Source organism: Eptatretus burgeri, chromosome 5 (assembly GCF_056783735.1).
Source record: "Eptatretus burgeri isolate ZD-2024b chromosome 5, Ebu_testis_v1, whole genome shotgun sequence".
Taxonomy (NCBI): domain Eukaryota; kingdom Metazoa; phylum Chordata; class Myxini; order Myxiniformes; family Myxinidae; genus Eptatretus; species Eptatretus burgeri.
Genome location: NC_140965.1, coordinates 11,955,938 through 11,975,966, shown reverse-complemented (window position 1 = coordinate 11,975,966; position 20,029 = coordinate 11,955,938). Strand labels below are relative to the sequence as shown.

At 52.4% G+C, this 20,029-nt stretch overlaps 1 long non-coding RNA gene across 3 annotated transcripts in view; it reads right to left on the bottom strand.

Annotated features, from left to right (window-relative positions):
• The window catches only part of LOC147025853 (uncharacterized), a 31,044-nt gene extending 11,234 nt beyond the window's left edge, over positions 1–19,810 (bottom strand). Inside the window, exon 1 of one of the 3 annotated variants that reach the window (XR_015058028.1) lies at positions 19,376–19,810. This is a non-coding gene — a long non-coding RNA (uncharacterized LOC147025853). Of the gene's footprint in view, positions 1–6,169; positions 7,282–12,668; positions 14,657–19,375 lie in introns of those variants that run through there. The other 2 variants (XR_015058027.1, XR_015058026.1) reach the window with 2 other exon arrangements.
• Between the last annotated feature and the right edge of the window lie 219 nt (positions 19,811–20,029).

Below are 20,029 nucleotides of genomic sequence, written 5' to 3'. Positions count from 1 at the left end.
GTCTATACCCACTCCCTTAATTTGTCAAACCCCAATTCAGCCCCAACTTATTTTTTTATTATTATTATTATTATTATTATTATTTTTTTTATTATTATGGTTTTTTTTTTACTTCCCCACTATAAATCGTCCCCTAACCCCCTGTACTGTCCTTGTTCGGCTAACCTATTCTGTCACCTAGCCTACTCCCAACCCCTACGTTCCCTTCCCGGAGGGGAACAAGGGAGAGCTAACGTCCTGTGCCGAGGACCAACGAAGCCTCAGGATGGTCTCCCCAGACTTCAGCGATCTATAACAAAGTGGGTCCAGCGGCCCACAACGAGAGCGAGGGGATGGATGGTGCGGAGGGGTACACTTCCTAATCTACCCTATCCATTTAACTGTTAAACTACCCCGGGGCTTTCAACAAGTGCCTCTCGCTTAAACTATTGGTTCTAACAACCCAGATTCCCGTCGCCTGTGTTGGTGTGCTCACAATTTCGGGCCACGCCCCCCCAATTTTCTCTCCGTGCCCTCACACGGTCTCATGGCTGGGACACGTGGCTCCCTTTGGCAGGCACGACCCTCTGCCGATTCTCCGACGATGGCACCCCCGGGCACTACACTGCCTCCGAGCCTACCAGCTCCCTAAACACCGGGGAGTGCCCCCCATGGCACCTCCCCTGAAACGCACACGTGGCAGGCTGGCTTCCCAGGCCCCTTTCCGAGGGTCACCCGTGCCCACAACACTGCCCACGCGGCTAATGGCGCCCCGGGCCCCCGCACCAAGCAGGCGCACCCGTGCCCACTATGCTATCCCGGCCCCCCATGGGCCCTTGGCCTACCACGGCCGACTAGCCTGGTGCCCGGGGTACCCACTCAGCGATACTCACCTTTCGCAGCCACGCTCCCAGCCCGTCAACAGGGCTCCTGCACCCCTCCAAATGGGTTTCGAGCCTACATTCACACCAACAACAAAACGACCTCCATTTTTCAATTTAACTAACCCCCTAACTCACTCTACACTGACCCCGGGGTCCCTTGGGCGGGAGTCACTCCTCCTCCCAATCACTCATCGCACCATGCATTCCCCATTCGCTCCACTCATACAGACCCACTGGCCTCACTCACTCAACAAGTACTCACCTCACAACTCACCAACTCACCAACTCTTCAACACACACACCGCTGAACTCTGCCATCCTCCTAACTACATCCCCTAACTAACTCGTGCTCCCACGTCGTCCCTTAAACTACAGCACGTTCCTTTTAACACTACGTAGCTAAGCTACGTCCCCACTACACATTCACTGTCTGTCACTGTTCTCAAATGTCCCAAAAATTATTTACCCAACCTAAATCTCGCTATCATCCCTCTACCTAATCCATTCCACGGGCCCCATGAGGACTTACCCCTGCCCCATGGAGCCGGTCTAGCTAAGCTAACCCTTCCCCCTAACTAGTTTCCATCCTGTGCCCCGGTCAAGGGGTCTTCCACCCCTTGCCCAGGAATCCTGTGCACCCGAAAGTGAGGCTTGCTGTTTTTTGGTTTTTTTTCCATGCGCATCACCAGCGCGGCAACTCACAGCTCGCGCACTTTGCACCTGACCGTGACGTCATGCAGCTGCACGTGTTCCTCGTCCCTCCTTGGACGGTACCATCCGGCAGGGATACCCCTCCTGCCGGATTCCAACCCCATGTGCAGCCATGGCGTCACCGTGCGCATAAAAAAAAAAACACAAGCCCCACGTCTCGAGGGGTTCCCCACGCGAACACATGTGCTTTGCCCGTTGGAGCTTAACACACACGATCGCGTGGAGAACCCGTCCGGTCCAAATCCGAAATCCTGCCTAAACTTTGTCCGTCCGCGGGATCGGCAAATCCACCTCTGGCGTTTCCGGACCGGGACTTCACTCTCGCAAGCGAGCACGTGGGGGCCTCGTGCGTTGCACAGCACGGACCTCGTGCTCACTGCTGGGTGAACCCGGCACGGTCCCCGAAACAGCTACAGCCGCCACTCGGCTTTCTTTCTTCTGTCGCCGTCGTCGTCGCCATTCAACACACGCACTCCCGCGTGTTACGACGCTAACAAACCTCACCATTAAACTCACCCCGGGAGACGCGGCTGCATGTTCACACATGCCCACCGACATCTCCCTTACATACCGCTCTCTAACACACACTGTCTCCCTTGCACTCGGCCGTTCACTCACTCGTGCCATTTTCCTCACACCAACCACACCACTCACATACGCGGGGGCACTCACCCGCGGTGCCTCACTCATACACCGTGCCTCACTCACACACGCGGGGGCACTCATACACCGTGCCTCACTCACACATGCGGGGGAACTCATCCGCGGTGCCTCACTCATACACCGTGCCTCACTCACACATGCGGGGGCACTCATCCGCGGTGCCTCACTCATACACCGTCCCTCACTCACACACGCGGGGGCACTCACCCGCGGTGCCTCATCCACACTGGCCGTTTCATCCACACAGACGGCCTCTTCCACTTGCGGTGCCCCTTTTACACACGGCGTGCTGGGAAGCACGTACTCCGGCACAACCGCCACCACACCACTCACACACGGGGTCGCTTCCACACACGGGGACGCACTCACACCTTGCACCACACACACAGGGACAACCACACTGGGGATTTGTGTCCCCACAAGGGTCTCCGGGGCCTCGATACCCCCCAAGCTCTCCGTGCACCCGTCCACAGCACTCGTCCCCTCAACCTCGCAAAGCACGACCGAACCCACCTGGTCGTGACTCGCCTCAAGGGGGCATACTCCCTCCCCTCGTTCCTGGAGGAGGCTATCCCGCTGCTCGCTCCGGGTCCCTACACGCTCCGCGAGCTCACCCCCATTATCCTCCACTACCTCCGTGTGTGTGTGTGTGCGTCACTTACCCCGTCTTCATCGTGTAGTCTTCCCTCTATTGTTCACGTCTCCCGTGTCTCTGCCAACTCTTCACCCTTTACCTCCCTTGTCTCCACTATTTTTATTTCCTTTGTCGTCACCTCGTGTCTCGTCTCACACGTTTTGGTCTCCCCATTTAATTTTTCCCCCTCGGTCACCGCCGCGACCCTCGCCCAACACGTCCCCCGAATTATTTTTTCACCCGCCTCCACCGCGGGCCCGACAGCCGTTGCACCCCCTCCCAGCTCGTTCGCTCCCACACGTGGAGTCGCCATTTTAAGCTCCCTGCTAACGGCCTTCATGCCCGCCTGCAGGCATCGGCCCATGTTCTGCGTATCACCCCGCAGCTTTTTAGTTTCTTTTTTCATTTCCGCATTCATTTGTTGTGTACTCGCATCCATCCTCGTTTTCACTTCGTCCATTTGCTTGTTCATGTTCGCATTCATCTTCGCTGTCATTTCCGCATTCATTTTTGCCAGCATGGTGAATAGCTGGGCCATGTCGGGTGCGCTTGGGTGAGCCGTTTCGGCAGGGGTTGGGGAAGGGTTTTGGTGGAGAGGGGGAGGGGAGGTGTCATACACCGCGGCCGCCACCGCACCTATTTCGGGCTCTGGGTTCAGTTGGGCGAGTTCGTTTTCCTGTACAACCAACATTTCCTGCACGGGGATTTCATCCTGGACCATGGATTCCACACATTCTACATCCACTTCTAATACCCCCGGCTCCCGCTCGCCTTGATACGCCATCTTGCTTCTCTTGAAGGGTTAATTTAGCTCGCTCGTAATTTGGAGGGAATCGGGGGTCGCTCCTCTCACCCCTGGACCGATTCCCGTGAATTTAATTGGAGACAGGAGAGCCCGTTTTCCCGTTCTCCGATACCAGTGCCGCGAGGAGGGCGATGAGTTTATATCCCACTCCTGACACCAGTGTTGCGGATTCGCGCCCGCCGGCGTGCGGACGGCCACGTAACTCGAATCGCGGAACGTCGCCCACCGGACGGACAATCCAGTCGTGACCCTCTCGGACTAACGCCGGGAACTAGTCACGGGTGGACCTTTCGGTCTCACCACGATCGTGCCAATCGGCCCCCGCGTGGGATAGGGTTGCTCGCCAAATTCGACCTACCTAAGTACCCACACGGAGGGTAGACCGGGCGATCGCACCTCGCCGCAGGTCGACTTCGGACACGGGCCACTTTAAGCGACCCGTTCCGTACTATCGGGATAACCGAGCGGTGTTATTCGTCGGCCTCGACGGTTCGATTAATTATCGGGCGTTTTAGCCCACGACCAACCCTTTACGTGAAGCAAGATGGAGATTCAATGAAAGAAAAGACGAAGCGAAGCGGGAAAACAGTTCAACATAACTCACATTTATTTCGCGATGAACGGGAAGCACACATATACAATTACACCAAAAGCACATGTAAAAGGAGAAGAAACACAATATTACACAAAAAGCAAATATAAAAGAGAAACACAATGAAGAGCTATCCGACTACCGAGCACACGGCAACACTTATACAATTTTACTTCACAGACGGCGCCGACAACACAGATACCCAAAGCAAAAGAAAAAGAACCACCCTCCAGGATGAGGGGGGTAGGCGGGCCTGGGGCCGAGACCGTGTCGGGCCTACCCGTCTGATGATGAGACGCAAAGCGGCGGTGGCGCCTCAACTCCGCGGGCCTCGCGGACAGTGTCTGGTAGGGGGTGGGAAAGGGGCCCCCTTGTCGCACTATCTCAGCGCGGGGGGGAAACAGGAGGGGGTTGTTGATGCTCGGGGGGGAGGAGGATATTACCCTGTCTCGGGTCCCGCGACGAGCGTCTCCACCTCGACCTCGGTCGCGCCGCCGGCCTCCGCAGCTCCCCGACTCCGACGCGAGCACCCCCTCGATCGCCTTCGCCGCCGCCACCTCTCCACAGCTCCGTCCTCTTCACTCTGACTAGTACCACTTCTTCCCAGCTCCACCAACAACTCCCAACCGCGAACTCGAACTGCGAACTTCTCCCCTCCGAACTGAACTGTTTGGCGAGCGCGGCCGTTTATATCCCCCGTGGCTTCGCCCCGCCACCTTTGACCCTTTACCTCCGACCCTTCACCTCCAACTGGCTCCCCATTGGACCGAGGAAAAGTGGGCGTGAATGCTTTTTGATCCATGAATTTGCATATGGCGACCATGCTCCAACGCCCTGGAGGCGGGGCCAAATCGCCCCACGCTCACCGATAGGACGGAACAGAAGTGGGCGTGAGTCGTTTTTGATCCGTTTTCTTCGGAAAGTCTGTGATGTTTCTGAACACGCTGCTCGGTGCGCGCCCTGCACGAGTCCAGTATCGGTGCCCACAAGTGGCGCAAGAATGGTGGTGATGCGATGGTGGCGAGTTGTGACGGTAAAGGTCGTGGCTGTTGTTGTGAAGCGGCGTTGTGGTTGGTGGTTGTTGTGTGATGGCTGTTGAGACGTGGTTGGTGGTGGTAGTAATGGCGGCTGGTCCAAAATAAAGATAGTAAAAGAAAAACGGCTATCTAAAAGGGTCGCAGCCCGCATGAATGACATTTATTCCCTCTAAACAACGGGTTTGGGCCTAACTACACATATACTTACAGAGATATCTCACCTAAGGGACCTGAATGGTGGTTTGTGAATTTCGTCAACCACAACAATATTATTGGCTAAACATATTATATATGTTTACATATATATTTATTTTAATCAATGTAAATATAAATCTGTTATATTTTCTTTTACAATGGCAATCTTTTTCTGTATGTATATATATATATATATATATATATATATATATATATAGATAGATAGATATATAGATAGATAGATAGATAGATAGATAGATAGATAGATAGATAGATAGATAGATAGATAGATAGATAGATAGATAGATAGATAGATAGATAGATAGATAGATAGATAGATAGATAGATAGATAGATAGATAGATAGATAGATAGATAGATAGATAGATAGATAGATAGATAGATAGATAGATAGATAGATAGATAGATAGATAGATAGATAGATAGATATATATATATATATATATAGATAGATAGATAGATAGATAGATAGATAGATAGATATATATATATATATCATTATATTTACTTTCACAATTGCAATCTTTATACATACATACAAGGTCCATCAAAAAGTCATGGGACTGACTTCACAGAAATTTTATTCCAAAAAACATATTGAAATCACAGCTTGTCCCCTTCAAAATAGTTTCCCTCCAGTCTCACACACTTGTCCATCCTCTTCTTCCACGCTTCGATGCACCCCCGGAAGGCTTCTTCTGGAATCCTCCGGAGCTCTGTCATCACGGCCCTTTTGATTGCCTCCACATCAGGAAATCGGGTCCACTTGATCACCCCCTTGAGCTTGGGGAATAGGAAAAAATCACAAGGGGCCAAGTCCGGCGAATATGGGGGTTTCTCCAGAGTTGGCACGTTCCTCTCCACCAGAAACTGTCAGATGCTTAAGGCACTGTGAGCAGGGGCGTTGTCATGGTGGAGCACCCAGGCGTTGTTCTCCCACAGATCCCTCCTTTTGTTCCGGACTGATCTCATGAGGCGCCGGAGGATCTCCATGTACACGTATTGATTCACTGTTTGACCCTGTGGTAGAAACTCGAAGTGGACGATGCCCTTGATGTCAAAAAAATGCGATGAACATCACCTTAACCTTCGACTTCGACATCCTTGCTTTCTTTGGTCTTACTGATGCCAGACTTTTCCACTGACGACTCTGCCATTTGGTCTTGGGATCGAATTATATTATCCATGATTCATCACCAGTAATGACTCTCCCGAGCAGGTCTGGATCGTCCTCGAGGCGCTCGATAATGTCTTGACACAGTGACTCTGCTGTTTCTGGTCCTCGGACAACAGCTTGGGGACCATCTTTGCGCACACCTTGCACATTTAGAGATTTTCAGTGATGATTCTCTAGACAGTGTCCTTGTTGATGGAAAGTTTCTCGGCAATCATCCGCTCCGCGAGTCAATGATCTGCGCGCACCATCTGCTTCACACGCTCGATGTTGTCCACCGTTCTGCTCGTTGAAGGTCTTCCAGACCGTGGATCGTCTTTAACCTCCTCCCGTCCCTCTTGAACCTCTTGTGCTATTCAAATGCACGTGTACACGACATCGTTTCTTCCCTGTAGACTTGCTGCAGCATTGGGAAGGATTCGGAAGGTGTTTTGCCAAGCTTGGTAAGAAACTTCAGATTGGCTCTCTGCTCACGACTCGTAGTGCGACGAATCAGGCGAGAGAACGTGTAAAGCACGACCTGTAAAAAAATCACACAATGAGTGCAGTCAACCATCACCAATCATATATGTTGCTGGAATGTTACGAAAGACTGTAACGCAACCCGTTCATTCAAGTTGTGTAAGTGGAGCACACAGCAGGCTCAGTATATATATATATATATATATATATATATATATATATATATATATATATATATATATATATATATATATATATATATATATATATTGTTGTGGTTACCAAATTCGCAAACCACCATTCAGGTCCCTTCGGTGAGATATCTCCGTAAGTATATGTGTAGTTAGGCCCAAACCCGTTGTCTAGTGGGAATACATGTCATTTATGCGTGCTGCGACTCTTCAGTATAGCCGTTTCTCTTTTACTATCTTTATTTTGGACCAACCGCCATTGTTACCACCACCAACCACAACATCAACCACCCACCGCGGCGCCGCTTCACGTCACACCTCGCAACCGTCGCATCGCCACCGTTCTTGCGCCGCTTGTGGGTACCGGTGTTGGACTCGTGCAGGGCGCGCGCCGAACAGCGTGTACAAAACCACGGATTTTCCGCTTCAAAAACGGATCAAAAACGACACACGCCCACTTTTGTTCCGTCCAATCGGTGAGCGAGGGGCGATTTGGCCCCGCCTCCAGGGCGTTGGAGGGCGATCGCTATATGCAAATTTATGGATCAAAATGCATTCACGCCCACTTTTTCTCGGGCCAATGGGGAGCGAGGTGAAAGGTCGAAGGCAGGGGGTCAAAGGCGAAGCCACGGGGCTTATATAAGCGACCGCGTTCGTCAGTAGAGAGAGTTAAGACTTCACAGTCGGTGGAGTTGGGAAGAGGAAGAATTGGTTGTTGGTCGTCGTCGTCGTCGTCGTGTGCGTTGGAGTCGGAGCGAAGAGGACGGAGCTGTGGAGAGGCGGCGAGGGCAGACGAGGGGGTGCTCGCGTCGTGCCGGGAGCTGCACACCAGGGAGGCTGACGGCGCGACCTGGTCGAGGTGGACACGCTCGTCGCGGGACTCGAGACAGAGTAGAAATCCTCCTTTCCCCCGAGCATCAGCAACCCCCTCCTGTTTCCCCCCGCGCTGAGATAGTGCGACCAAGGGGGCCCCTTTCCCACCCCCTACCAGACACTGTCCGCGAGGCCCGCGGAGTTGAGGCACCATCGCCGCTCCGCGTCTCATCACCAGACGGGTAGGCCCGACCCGGTCTCGGCCTCAGGCCCGCCTCATCCTTGAGGGTGTTCTTTTCCTTGGTTTTGGGTATGTGTTGTCGGCGCCGTCTGTGAAGTAAAATTGTATAAGTGTTGCCGTGTGCTCGCGTAGTCGGTATTAGCTCTGCATTGTGTTTCTTTTCCTTCTATGTGCTTTTGGTGGAATTGCATTGTGTTTCTCTTCTTTTCTATGTGCTTTTGGTGGAATTGTATATGTGCGCTTTCCGTTCATCGCTAATAAATGTGTTTTGTGTTGAACTGTTTCCCGCTTCGCTTCGTCATTTCTTTCATTGAATCCTCATCTTGCTTCACGTAAAGGGTTGGTAGTGGGCTGAATACGCCCGATAATTAATCGAACCGTCGAGGCCGACGATAACACCGCTCGGTTATCCCGATAGTACGGAACGGGTCGCTTAAGTGGCCCGTGTCCGAAGTCGACCTGCGGCGAGGTGCGATCGCCCGGTCTACCCTCCGTGTGGGTACTTAGGTAGGTCGAATTTGGCGAGCAACCCTATCCCACGCGGGGGCCGATTGGCTCGATTGCGGTGAGACCGAAAGGTCCACCCGTGACTGGTTCCCGGCGTTAGTCCGAGAGGGTCACGACTGGATTGTCCGTCCGGTGGGCGACGTGCCGCGATTTGAGTTACGTGGCCGTCAGCACGCCGGCGGGCGCGAATACCGTAACAATATATATATATATATATATATATATATATATATATATATATATATATATATATATATATATATATATATATATATATATATATATATATATATTTTTTTTTCCACACTACTGGTCAAAAGTTTTAGAACACCCCCATTTTTCCAGTTTTTACTGAAATTTAACCAGTTCAAGTCCAGTGAATAACCTGAAATGGTACAAAGCGAAACGGTAAACTGCCAGAGGTTAAAAAAGCAGTTTAGTTTCCAAAAACTGAAAAATAATGTAAATTTCAGAGTTGTTAAAAAAGGCCCTTTTCACGGAACAAGTAATGGGTTCGCAACTGCAGCTGTTCTGCAACAATGGAAGTAAATTAAGCCTTGAAAGTTGATGCAAACAATTCCTACAGGTGTCCCAATTTTTGTTGATTCATTGCAAACCCTCTGTCTGTATAAAAGCAGTGTTGGAACAGACTGTGTTGCTGCACCCTCTGAAGCATTATTTGGACAACATTGCACTGCAGGAAGTAGTATATTGCTATCATAATGGCGAGAAAAAGACAATTAACAAAGGAAGACAGACAGATCATTATAACCCTTAAAAGTGTAGGTCTTTCCTTTAGAGAAATTGCAAAGCAGCCAAGGTGTCAGTGAGTACAGTTTCCTGCACCATCAAAAGGCACTTGGAAACTAGAGGAAGCTCTGACATGAAGAGGTCTGGCAGACCCAAAGCCACACCACAATCAGAAGACAAGTTTCTGAGACTCAACAGCTTGCGTGATAGGCGGCTCACAGGATAGCAGCTTCAAGCACGGCTTAACACTGGTCGAAGTAAGGAAGTGTCTGTTTCAACTGTGAAGAGAAGACTTCAAGCTCCAGGTTTGACAGGTCGAGTGGCAGTAAGAAAGCCATTATTAAGATGGCAAAATAAGAAAAAGAGGCTTGCCAGGGCCATGTAGCACCGCCAGTGGATGACTGAAAAGTGGAAGGTCTTATGAACCGATGAATCAAAATTTGAAATCTTCGGTTCATCACGCAGGGTTTTTGTACTCCATCGAGTAGGCGAAAGGATGGTTCCTCAGTGTGTGACACCAAATGTCAAACATGGAGGAGGAAGTGTGATGATCTCGGGCTGTTTTTCTGGATCCAGAGTCGGCGACTTGCACAGAGTGACTGGCATCCTGAACCAAAAGGGTGACCACAGCATTTTGCAGCACAATGCAATACACTCTGGTCTATGCTTAGTTGGTCAGGAGTTCATCCTACAGCAGGATAACGACCCAAAACATACCTCCAGGCTCTGTCAGAACTTCCTTGGAAGAAAAGAACAAGATGGTAGGCTTAAAATCATGAAATGGCTAGCACTGTCTCCAGACTTAAACCCCATCGAGCTGGTTTGGGATGAACTGGACAGAAGGGTGAAAGCAAAGAAACCTACAAGTGCAACACATTTGTGAGAACTTCTGCAACAGTGTTGAGAAGAAATTTTCGAACAATATTTGATTTTCATTGTAGAAAGAATGCCACAAGTATGTTCGGCTGTTATATCTGTAAAAGGTGGCTACTTTGATGAGTTAAAAATTTAGATTAAATTTCGTTCAACAAAACAATTCCATGATTTCTTTTTTTATCTGCAATTGTTTATTGGTTCTTGCTTTAATTTCAGAGTGCATTGAAACAATAAACTGCTTAAATTTCAGTAAAACCTGGAAAAATGGGGGTGTTCTAAAATTTATGACCAGTGGTGGATATAACGAAAACATGTGGGGTGTGACAAGCACTCTCCCGGTCACCATTCGACATAATCCTACACCAAAGCATCACCTCCAATCCAGAGGCTTCGGTCGGTGACTGTCAAACAGACGAAGATTACATGGTCAACATCAGTTAAACATCAAATGGATTTTGATTTTGGGATTGTTTGATTTTGGGATTGCCTATCCAGATTTTGGAATTGTTTGCTTGCCTTCATCAGGCTGGCATTCCAATAAATATCAAACCAATGATGACCACAATCGTCGTTTATACATCAAAAGCACCTCCTGACTGTTATGGTGAGCATCGCCACAGATTATGTCTCACATGTTCAAACTGCATCATCTGCAAAGAACAACCATCCATCTGCCACTCAGATGATTGTTCCTACTAATGCAAACCATTCAACCAGAAGGCACGTAATGTTATCGGTGGGTAAATTGAAACATGTGGAGTGTGATGAGCACTCCCCTGGTCTCCATTGGACACAGTCCTACACCAAAGTGTCACCTTCAATTCAGAGGCTTCAGCCAAGCGACTCTATTAAACAGACAAAGATTATGTGGTCAACATCAGTTAATCATCAAATGGAACTGCCTATCCCGATTTGAGGCTTGTTTGCCCTCATCAGAATGGCATACCGATAAATATCTAACCAATAATGACCACATTCGTCATTTAAACATCAGACACACCTCCTGACTGTTATGGTGAGCATTGCCGTGGATTGTGTCTCACACGGTAAAACTTCACAAACTGCAAAGAGCAACCGTCCATCATGGAGATCGGGGGAGTGCTCGTCACACTCCACTTGCTTTGATTTCTCTGCCGATCACATCACGTGCCTTCTGGTTGAATGGTTTGCATTTGCGGGAACAATCGTCTGGGTGGCAGACGGATGATTGCTCTTTGCAGATTATGCGGTTTCACCATTTGAGACGTAATCCACAGCAATGCTCACAATAACAGTCAGGTGTGTCTGATGTGTGTGTGTGTCTGATGTGTGTGTGTGTGTGTGTGTGTGTGTGTGTGTGTACATTTATACACATGCAAATATATATATATATATATATATATATATATATATATATATATATATATATATATATATATATATATATATATATTGTTGCGGTCTTCGCGCCCGCCGGCGTGCGACGGCCACGTAACTCGAATCGCGGCACGCCGCCCACCGGACGGACAATCCAGTCGTGACCCTCTCGGACTAACGCCGGGAACCAGTCACGGGTGGACCTTTCGGTCTCACCGCGATCGAGCCAATCAGCCCCCGCGTGGGATAGGGTTGCTCGCCAAATTCGAACTACCTAAGTACCCACGCGGAGGGTAGACCGGGCGATCGCACCTCGCCGCAGGTCGACTTCGGACACGGGCCACTTAAGCGACCCGTTCCGTACTATCAGAATAACCGAGCGGTGTTATCGTCGACCTCGACGGTTCGATTAATTATCGGGCGTATTCAGCCCACTACCAACCCTTTACGTGAAGCAAGATGGGGATTCAATGGAGGAAAAGACGAAGCGAAGCGGGAGAACAGTTCAACAATAAAGCACATTTATTCGCGGCACACGGGAAGCACACAAATACAATTCCACCAAATGCACACAAAAAAGAAAACACAATTCCATTTACACAAAAAGCAAACATAAAAGTGAAAACACAGTGCAGAGCTAATACCGACTACCGAGCACACGGCAACACTTATACAATTCTACTTCACAGACGGCGCCGACAACACATACCCAAAACCAAGGAAAGAAAATACCCTCAAGAATGAGGTAGGCCTGGGGCCGAGACCTGGTCGGGCCTACCCGTCTGGTGATGAGACGCGGAGCGGCGATGGCCCCGCAACCCGCGGGCCTCGTGGACAGTGCCTGGCAGGGGGTGGGAACGGGGCCCCCTTGGTCGCACTATCTCAGCGCGGGGGGAAACAGGAGGGGGTTGCTGATGCTCGGGGTATAGAGGATCTTTATAATGTGCGACGAGCGTCTCCACCTCGGCCAGGTCGCGCTGCCGGCCTCCCTCGGGCGCGCAGCTCCTTGCACGACGCGAGCACCCCCTCGTCCGCCCTCGCCGCCTCTCCACAGCTCCGTCCCCTCCGTTCCGACTCCAACGCACACGACGAGCAGCTCCACCGCCCGCGAAGTCTTGACTCTCTGTCCGTTCTTGTTTGCGACTCCTCGTTCTCGTTCTGCTGACTCTCTCGCTCCGACTTTTACGACTCCTTTGACTGACGAACACCGTCCTTTTATCCCCCCCGTAACTTCGCCTTTGACCCCCTCCCTTTGACCTTTCAACTCGCTCCCCATTGGCCCGAGAAAAAGTGGGCGTGAAGGCTTTTTGATCCACAAATTTGCATATATCGATCGCCCTGGGGGCGGGGCCAATTCGCCCCTCGCTCACCGATTGGACGGCAAAAAGTGGGCGTGTGTCGTTTTCGATCCGTTTTTGAAGCAGAAAATCCGTGATTTTGTACACGCTGGTCAACGTGCGCCCTACACGAGTCCAGCATCGGTGCCCATGAGTGGCGCGAGATGACGGTGATGCGATGGTGGCGAGTTGTGACGGTAAAGGTCATGGCGGTTGTGGTGAAGCAGTGGTTGTGGTCGGTGGTTGATGTTGTGGTTGTGATCATGGCGGTTGGTCCAAAATAAAGATAGTAAAAGAAAAACGGCTATCCTGAAGAGTCGCAGCACGTATAAATGACATGTATTCCCACTAGACAACGGGTTTGGGCCTAACTACACATGCACTTACCGAGATACCTCACCTAAGGGACCTGAATGGTGGTTTGCGAATCTGGTAACCACAACACTACCCCCTTCCCTTTTTACAGACTCGTCCCGAGTCGTCAAATTTTCGTGTGCCATCATGTGTAGTTTTCCCCTAGTACACTTTACCTACGGATCCCTGAGTGCGACATTCATGGTATTCGTGTCCCCAAAATAAATAACCTGAGGGCTGCGTAACTACCTAAACAAACTCACTCACACGGACGACTTAAATAAAATTGCCGGCGCTAAGACATACATGCCGGGGGCGCACTCATATGTACAGTACATCTTACCTTAACTTACAAATTTTACACTAAACCATGGCCCAGGATCATTGACTCTGCAAAAAGAAAGCAGTTAGCAGGGAGCCAGGCTGCCCGCATGCAGTCTCTGGCTCAAACAATGCAGGTGACAGGGAACGTGGCTGGCTGCTCACACGCAGTCCAAGGCCTTCCCTTTTGAACTGAACTCAGTGAACCACAACGGTGCTTGGGCTGCACAACGCAGTCTCCGTGCCAGCTCAAGTGGCACACGCAATGAGCACAACGAATGGATGCATGAACGGTTTGAACTGAATGCAGTGAGCCACAACGGTGCATGGGCTGCACAAACGCAGTCTCCGTGCCAGCTCAAGTGGCACACGCAATGAGCACAACGAATGGATGCATGGACACAAACACGGTGCACGGGCCGCCACTGCAGGCCCGTGTTGTAGCTGCCAACAGGGCAGTTCTCGCAGCTTGCAAACTGTTGCTTTCAGATCCTGGCGCACATGGAAATGAACAGGGGGGGGGGCAAAAATTGAACGGGGCTGGAGAACAGGGGCAGTGGGCATGGCATGGCAAAGGTGAGCAGGCAAACACAGCCCGCAGAAGAAGGCCGCTGCAGGCAAACACAGCCGGCAGACAAACTGGCCGGCACAGGCCTCGAAGAAAAACAGCCAGCAGCTGAACTGGCCGGCACAGGCCTTGCAGCACACAGCTGCCGATGAAGTTGGCCGGCCTCCGCCTTGAAGACAAACACGCCAGCCGATGAAGTTGGCCAGCCTTTGCCGTTCAATGGAGGTTGGTGGAGGGAGTGCGGTGGTGCTGGCCACTTGGAAGGCGGGCTCGGACCTACCTACCTGTCTCCCTCCCAACCTATCGCCTTTGCCTGTCACTGTACATACCCACTCCCTTAATTTGTCAAACCCCAATTTAGCCCCAACTTATTTTTTTTTATTTTTTTTTATTTTTACTTCCCCACTATAAATCGTCCCCTAACCCCCTTTATCGTCTTTGTTCGGCTAACCTATTCTGTCACCTAGCCTACTCCCAACCCCTACGTTCCCTTCCCGGAGGGGAATAAGGGAGAGCTAACGTCCTGTGTCGAGGCCCAACGAAGCCCCAGAATGGCCTCCCCAGAGTTCGGCGATCTTAACACCAAGTGGGTCCAGCGGCCCACAACGACAGCGAGGGGATGGATGGTGCGGAGGGGTACATCTCCTAATCTACCCTAACCATTAACTCTTAAACTACCCCGGGGCTTTCAACAAGCGCCTCTCGCTTAAACTATTGGTTCTAACAACCCAGATTCCCGTCGCCTGTGTTGGTGTCCTCACAATTTCGGGCCTCGCCCCCCAATTTTCTCTCCGTGCCCTCACACGGTCTCCTGGCTGGGACACGTGGCTCCCTTGGCAGGCACGACCCTCTGCCGATTCTCCCGCTATGGCACCCCCGGGCACTACACTGCCTCCGAGCCTACCAGCTCCCTAACACCGGGGAGTGCCCCCCATGGCACCTCCCCTGAAACGCACACGTGGCAGGCCGGCCTCCCGGGCCCCTTTCCGAGGGTCACCCGTGCCCACTGCACTGCCCACGCGGCTAATGGCGCCCCGGGCCCCCGCACCAAGCAGGCGCACCCGTGCCCACTACTCTATCCCGGCCCCCCATGGGCCCATGGCCTACCGCGGCCGACTAGCCTGGTGCCCGGGGTACCCACTCAGCGATACTCACCTTTCGCAGCCACGCTCCCAAGCCCGTCAACAGGGCTCCTGCACCCCTCCAAATGGGTCTCGAGCCTACTTTCCCACCAACAACAAAACGACCTCCATTTTTCAATTTGACTAACCCAGCTAACTCAATCTACACTGACCCCGGGGTCCCTTGGGCGGGAGTCACTCCTCCCCCCAATCACTCATCGCACCATGCATTCCCCATTCACTCCATTCACACAGACCCGCTGGCCTCACTCACTCAACATGCACATGCCTCACAACTCACCAACTCTTCAACACACACACCACTGAACTCTGCCATCCTTCTAACTACCTCCCCTAACTAGCTCGTGCTCCCACGTCGTCCCTTAAACTACAGCACGTTCCTTTTAACCTACGTAGCTAAGCTACGTCCCCTCTACACATTCACAGGTCTGTCACTGTCTCCAAATAAATCATTTTATTTCCCAACCTAAATCTCGCTACAATCCCTCTACCTTATCCATTCCACGGACTCCATGAGGACTTACCCCTGCCCCATGAAGTCGGTCTAGCTAAGCTAACCCTTCCCCCTAACTAGTTTCCATCCTGTGCCCAGGAATCCTGTGCACCCGAAAGTGAGGCTTGTTTTTTTTTTTTTTTTTCATGCGCAGCACCTGCGCGGCAACTCAGAGCTCGCGCACTTTACACCTGCCCGTGACGTCATGCAGCTGCACGTGTTCCTCGTCCCTCCTTGGACGGTACCATCCGGCAGAGATACCCCTCCTGCCGGATTCCAACCCCACGTGCAGCCATGACGTCACCGTGCGCATAAAAAAAAAACACAAGCCACACGTCTCGAGGGGTTCCCCACGCGAACACATGTGCTTTGCCCGTTGGAGCTTAACACACACGATCGCGTGGAGAACCCGTCCGGTCCAAATCCATTTACCTGCCTAACTTTGTCCGTCCGCGGGATCGGCAAATCCACCGCGTGCGTTTCCGGACCGGGACTTCACTCTCGCAAGCGAGCACGTGGTGGTCTCGTGCGTTGCACAGCACGAACCGCGTGCTCACTGCTGGGTGAACCCGGCACGGTCCACGAAATAGCTACAGCCGCTACTCGGCTTTCTCTCCTCTGTCGCCGTCTCCGTCGCCATTCCACACACGCATACCTGCGTGTCACGACGCACACAGTCCACACCATCACATTCACACGGGGAGACGCGGCTGCGTGCTCCCGCATGCCAACCGACATCTCCCTCTCATACCGCTCTCTCACACACACGGTCTCCCTGGCACACAACGACCTTGCACACGGCCGTTCACTCACGCGTGCCTCACTACTCACACAAACCATACTACTCACACGTGGTGCTCTATTCACTCGCGCGGGGGCACTCACCCGCGGTGCCTCACCCACACACGCGAGGGCACTCAACCGCTGTGCCTCATCCACACACCGTGCCTCACTCATACACGCGGGGGCACTCACCCGCGGTACCTCACTCATACACACGGCGACACTCACACACGCGGTCTCTTCCACACAACGTCCCTCACTCATACACGCGGGGGCACTAACCCGCGGTGCCTCACTCACACTCCGTGCCTCATCCACACACGGCGTGCTGCGAAGCACGTACTCCGGCACCATCGCCACCACACCACTCACACGTGGTGCCTCACTCATACTGGCCGTTTCACTCACACACACGGCCTCACTCACACACGGTGCCCCATCCACACCCGGCGTGCTGGGAAGCACGCACTCTGGCACCATCGCCACCACACCACTCACACACGGGGTCGCTTCCACACACGGTGCCGCACTCACACCTTGCACCACACACACAGGGACAACCACACTGGGGATTTGTGTCCCCACAAGGGTCTCCGGGGCCTCTACACCCCCCAAGCTCTCCGTGCACCCGTCCACAGCACTCGTCCCCTCAACCTCGCAAAGCACGACCAAACTCACCTGGTCGTGACTCGCCCTCAAGGGGGCATACTCCTCCCTCGTTCCTGGAGGAGGCCATCCAGGTGCTCGCACCGGGTCCCAACACGCTCCGCGAGCTCAACCCCATTGTCCTCCACTACCTCCGTGTGTGCGTGCGCGTCACTTACCCCGTCTTCATCGTGTAGTCTTCCCTCTATCGTTCCCATCTCCCGTGTCTCTGCCAACTCTTCACCCTTTACCTCCCTTGTCTCAACTATTATTTCTGTTGTCGTCACCTCGTGTCTCGTCTCACACGTTTTGGTCTCCCCATTTAATTTTTCCCTCTTGGTCACCGTCGCGACCCTCGCCCAACACGTTCCACGAATTATTTTTTCACCCGCCTCCACCGCGGGCCTGTCAGCCGTTGCACCCCCACCCAGCTCGTTTGCTCCCACACGTGAAGTCGCCATTCCCAGCTCCCTGGTCACGGCCTTCATGCCCGCCTGCAGGCATCGGCCCATGTTCTGCGTCTCACCCCGCAGCTCTTTCATTTCTTCTTTCATGTTTGCTTCCATTCCGTTTATTTGCTGTGTATTCGCATCCATCGTCGTTTTCACTTCATTCATTTGCTTGTTCATGTCTTTCATTTCGTTTGTATCTGCATCCATTTTTTCGATCATTTTCGCATTCATCTTTTCGTTCATTGCCGCCAGCATGGCGCATAGCTGGGCCATGTTGGATGCACTCAGCTGAACCGTTTTAGCAAGGGTTTTGGTGGAGAGGGGGGGGGAGGTGTCATACACTGCGGCCGCTGCCGCACCCATTTCAGGTTCTGGGTTTAGTTGGGCGAGTCCGTGTTCCTGCACAATCAACATTTCCTGCACGGGGATTTCATCCTGGACCATGGATCCTACACATTCTACATCCATTTCTTGTACCCCCGGCTCCCGCTCGCCTTGAGACGCCATCTTGCTTCTCGTGAAGGGTTAATTTGCTCGCTCGTAATTTGGAGGGAATCGGGGGTCGCTTCTCTCACCCCTGGACCGATTCCCGTGAATTTAGCCGGAGACAGGACAGCCCGTTTTCCTGTTCTCCGATACCAGTGCCGCGAGGAGGGCGATGGATTTGTATCGCACGACCTGACACCAGTGTTGCGGTCTTCGCGCCCGCCGGCGTGCGACGGCCACGTAACTCGAATCGCGGCACGTCGCCCACCGGACGGACAATCCAGTCGTGACCCTCTCGGACTAACGCCGGGAACCAGTCACGGGTGGACCTTTCGGTCTCACCGCGATCGAGCCAATCAGCCCCCGCGTGGGATAGGGTTGCTCGCCAAATTCGAACTACCTAAGTACCCACGCGGAGGGTAGACCGGGCGATCGCACCTCGCCGCAGGTCGACTTCGGACACGGGCCACTTAAGCGACCCGTTCCGTACTATCAGAATAACCGAGCGGTGTTATCGTCGACCTCGACGGTTCGATTAATTATCGGGCGTATTCAGCCCACTACCAACCCTTTACGTGAAGCAAGATGGGGATTCAATGGAGGAAAAGACGAAGCGAAGCGGGAGAACAGTTCAACAATAAAGCACATTTATTCGCGGCACACGGGAAGCACACAAATACAATTCCACCAAATGCACACAAAAAAGAAAACACAATTCCATTTACACAAAAAGCAAACATAAAAGTGAAAACACAGTGCAGAGCTAATACCGACTACCGAGCACACGGCAACACTTATACAATTCTACTTCACAGACGGCGCCGACAACACATACCCAAAACCAAGGAAAGAAAATACCCTCAAGAATGAGGTAGGCCTGGGGCCGAGACCTGGTCGGGCCTACCCGTCTGGTGATGAGACGCGGAGCGGCGATGGCCCCGCAACCCGCGGGCCTCGTGGACAGTGCCTGGCAGGGAGTGGGAACGGGGCCCCCTTGGTCGCACTATCTCAGCGCGGGGGGAAACAGGAGGGGGTTGCTGATGCTCGGGGTATAGAGGATCTTTATAATGTGCGACGAGCGTCTCCACCTCGGCCAGGTCGCGCTGCCGGCCTCCCTCGGGCGCGCAGCTCCTTGCACGACGCGAGCACCCCCTCGTCCGCCCTCGCCGCCTCTCCACAGCTCCGTCCCCTCCGTTCCGACTCCAACGCACACGACGAGCAGCTCCACCGCCCGCGAAGTCTTGACTCTCTGTCCGTTCTTGTTTGCGACTCCTCGTTCTCGTTCTGCTGACTCTCTCGCTCCGACTTTTACGACTCCTTTGACTGACGAACACCGTCCTTTTATCCCCCCGTAACTTCGCGTTTGACTCCCTCCCTTTGGCCCTTCAACTCGCTCCCCATTGGCCCGAGAAAAGTGGGCGTGAAGGCTTTTTGATCCACAAATTTGCATATATCGATCGCCCTGGGGCGGGCCAATTCGCCCCTCGCTCACCGATTGGACGGCAAAAAGTGGGCGTGTGTCGTTTTCGATCCGTTTTTGAAGCAGAAAATCCGTGAT